We start from the raw sequence: 4,448 nt of genomic DNA on the forward strand, positions 1-4,448 counted from the left end.
TGCAGTTTTAAATAGAAGCTTATTCAATTCCAAAACACTGTACTGGCATCACATTCAGTTTTCAAATACATTCTGTCTTTCATTTAAAACCAAATGGCTGTAAGTTGTTTTTGGAGAGTCTTTAGAGGTCGATGGCTCATCTCACCAGCCATGGTTAAGCTAACACTGCTTTTCCTGGAGTTTCTCTGCCAGCCTTTACTTGCAGCATTAGTCCTGAACAGCCCAAACAAAAGGCTGAAATATTAACAGGACAAAACCCACTTACTATGCACAAAATTATATTGAACATCAGAATAAAACATGCTTAAAAAGGAAAAAAAGTACTTCCCTCCCCAAACCTGATGGAATGTTAAAAATCAGTGGGAAATATGATTTGTGAGTTGGGTGGTGCTGTTTGAGTCTTCAATGATGAGAGGAGAAACTTAAAATTCTCAAGTTATTTTTATTCATGTTATAATGGTTTCATTTGAAAGAAAGAATATGTGAAACAAATGGGAAATCTATTGAGACTTATCTGATCATTTCCAAGTGACTTAAAGGCATGCACTCTGTCTTCCCTGCATCCACTTGGGCTTTTCATTGAAGTTCTTCTTGAAGACTGAAAACATCATCTTCTTATTACCAAGTGCTTGTTTCTCTCTTAACAGTTTAACTCTCCCAAACCTCTTCACTGCTACATAACTAAAAAATAAATATTTTCTAGATATATTTTGTGGTGTACACTTCATTAGGCCACATTCCAACCTCCTGAACATGTCCCATTTGCATATCTCATCTACAATTAGGAAACTACTATCAAAGGGTCGTTACTGTTACATATATAAATATGGTATTTTGATTTAAATTGACACAAACACAGAAGACATTGGACTGCAGTGTTCTTTGCTCAATTACAGCTAGCAACCTTGATTAGGGAAAAAATAAATACTCTCTGAGAGAGAGGGAGTAAAGACTAACTTCAGAGGGGTTTTAAATGCTAGTACAAAAATGGCAGATTGACTGATGGTCCATGCAAGATCCATAAACACCTCCCAGCATGTGCAGAAGGCAGGAGATATAAAAACATGCAGAAATTGAAGGTTCTTTTTTCTCTTTTTCTTTAAAAACATTTATATATTCAAAAGTGAAATATGAATCTTCTGCATACAACTTGAAGGTGGGATTTTTTGGGGTCTTACAGCATCAAGGGCCTGGCCTGTTACTACTGATCTGTGCCCAGGTCTCTGTGTTGTGCTGCTTTCCAACTCTGTTATGCAGAAATGCAGATGGTTCCACTGAATGAAACTGAAGGGAAGTTCCCCCCACATTGTTTCTTAACAGTGAACTTGAGTATGGGCACTGATACCTGACATTACCTGCTGGAAGTTCTTGCATGTTTTTGTCTGCTGTTGAAGGTCATCAGCATCCAGAAACAAGAGTATGTGTATAATTATGTTCTAAGGCATTCAGACAAGAAAATTGGGATATCAAAGGAAAAATGGAAACATTTCCAAAGCTGAATACACTCAGTGTTTTTTCCTTAACTTATAATACTATTCTACAATACAAACATTAAAGATGATTGTGTATTGAAAACTTTTAAGTTCCTTAGTTAAAGATCAAATAGCGAGGAAGAAAACACTTGGGAATACATTACATAAGGTAGAAATGTATTCAGGAGTATTTAAGACATGCTGCCAATGAATTGTGAGCTCTCCATAGCTACCATGTTAGGTAACAGGTTTGTTGCTCTATTAGTTACAGTCGCTAGCACATAATAAGAAGAAAAAAGGCAATTTCAGAAAGTAATTTAGAGGCCTAAGGGAAAGAATTAAATGAAACAAAATAGCTGTCTTGTATGATTATACTCCATGCCTTCAAACTGTTAACATTTTCACTGAGTTCACAAGTTAATATGATCTTTTTTTACATTTTGCTTATGCAAAAAAAAAAAAAGATAATCTAGAACTGCAAACAAAATTCAAGCATCTTTCAGAATAATATTAACTGAAAGGGGGAAGACCTATAGAATTTTAGCATGATGTTATAAATCAAATGAAATCGCTAGATGTAGAGGGAAAAAAGTTCTTAACAAGTTACAAAAAATGTTTAACAATACAGTACAGAAAAAGTCTATTAAAAAGAAAAAGTTATTCACTGAGGTGGCTTCTAGTGCTTTATGTATTCTCTGTCTCTGTTTTCTAGTCCAATACTTGCTCTGTAATTGCTAATCCAGCAAAAAAAATCTCCATGGAGTTTCTTCACCTACTTTGGGAAAACCTCTTGGCTGGGCTGAAAAGAAATCCTTCAAGTATTCCAGAATCATCTACAGATACCAACAGCATGGAAAAAGAAGAGAAATTTACTTAGTTTGGCCAAGAAGAATGTAATAAATGGGGTACACCTCGTTTGTTTGGAATTTATTAATTGTTTGAGTCCATGCTAAATGGAAATTATTAGATAAACTACAGAAGCTAGAAATTAATGCAAAACCCGTGAGCTGGGTGAAAAGAGCTGGCAAACCAGAAAAAGACTGAGATCTCAGGATGAAATGAGAACAATAGTGAAAACAGGTTATTAGCTGGGTTTGGATTGACTTTACACACTATTTCCAAAAAACGACCAAGGCAGGAGTCAGCTAGTGACATTTTGAGTAATCAAACACAGATAAAAAGCAAGTACAGGAGGGATGAGTAGCAAGAGTGCTCTTAACTGAAGACTTGGATGGAAACAAACATTTGGTTTTTTAAGTTAGTCATGGGAAAACCACAATCCACAACAGGTTAAGGTTCTGGGAAGGTCAGTCACTGTCCTTAAAGTGTGTCAGGCACTGCAAGTCCCATAGACATAGTAAAAACTTGCACCTTCACAGCATGCCCCCAAGACCTCCCCCAGGGCACCCAAAAAGCTGCTTATCACTGTTCAGGGAAGATGCTTTCAAGATGTCAGTAAAGGGGTGATCAGGACAAAGAAGGAGGGAAGACTGGGTAAGCTCCTGCTCCCCAAAAGCACATCATATGGGAGACAGCTGAAATCAGGGAACAAGGAAGGTGGGTTTGAACTAAAGGACATGGCAACAATTAATATATAACCTATAGTCAAAGGAAGATGAGCCTGGGACATGACTATACAGAAGAACAGGCAGGTTCCCAGCCTGCAGTGCTAGATTTCTCATTGGGATCTAGAGGTGGAATAAAGAAAAAAATTCCTCATCAGTCAGTAATTGTGGTTGATCACTACACTTTTGCTACATTTTCACAGCATGTGTGGGATTGATTTTCTTGAAAACTTAGCTAAAACTGGTGAGGTGCAACAGATGACTGATAAATGCTGCCTGACACAGTGGCTGGTGTCAGTAAGGAAACGCTTCCAAGTGTCCAGTCAAAACCTCCCTGGGGCAGCTTTGAACCATTCCCATATATCCTATCACTGGGTACCACAGAGAAGAGCTCAGCTCCTCTCTCTCTCCACTTCCCTTCCTAGGGAAGCTGTAGAGAGCAATATGGTCACCCCTCAGCCTCCAGGGAATCTTTCCATCACTGGAGGTGCTTTAAGGAAAGACTGGATATGGCACTTATTGTCCTGGTCTAGTTGATGTGGTGGTGTTCAGTCATAGGGTGGACTCAATGATCTCAGAGGTCTTTTCCAGCCTCATTGATTCTGTGATTCTCTGCTCACTGAACAAAAGGCACCGTAAAAAAAAACCAAAAAAACCCGCAAAAGACAAAATGCACTTCCTGAATCGAGTGGCCCAGAACTGGACACAGTACTCGAGGTGTGGCCTACTCAGCAGTGGTGAAGCCACATCTTGAATCCTGTGTTGAATTCTGGGTCCCTCTGTTCAGGAAGGACAGTGAGGTGCTGGAGCAGATACAGAGAAGGGCAACAAAGCTGGTGAAGGGTCTGGAACATAAGTCCTGTGAGGAGTAGCTGAGAGAGCTGGGGTTGTTTAGCCTGGAGAAAAGAAGGCTCAGGGGTAACCTTATCACTCTCTACAACTTCATGAAAGGATGTCTCTTCTCCCTGGCAACTAGTGACAGGATGAGAGGACACAGTGTTAAGCAGTGCCAGTGGAGTTTTAGGTTGCACATTAGGAAGAAATTCTTCACAGAAAGAGCGATTATACACTGGAATGTGCTGCCGAGGGAGGTGGTGGAGTCACCTTGCCTGGAGGTGTTTAAGGCAAGAACGCACATGGCACCGAGTGCCATGGTTGACATGGTGGTGTTTGGTCATAGGTTGGACCCGATGATCTCAGAGGTCTTTTCTAACCTAATCTGTGTTTCTGTGACCCCGTGTTTCTGTGTTTTGGGATCTGCGACCGTCTCCACCCTGGACGAACCCCACCGTGAGCCCCCACGGGAGGCCAAGCCCCCTCAGTGCTGCAGCGCCCCCTGCCGGCGGGCGCGGAGGGCGCGCGGCCCGGCCCCGCCCCCGTCTCTGCCGCCGCCGCCGCCGCGCACGTGACC

This window comes from Corapipo altera, unplaced genomic scaffold (assembly GCF_003945725.1).
Source record: "Corapipo altera isolate COAL_440 unplaced genomic scaffold, ASM394572v1 0, whole genome shotgun sequence".
NCBI lineage: Eukaryota > Metazoa > Chordata > Aves > Passeriformes > Pipridae > Corapipo > Corapipo altera.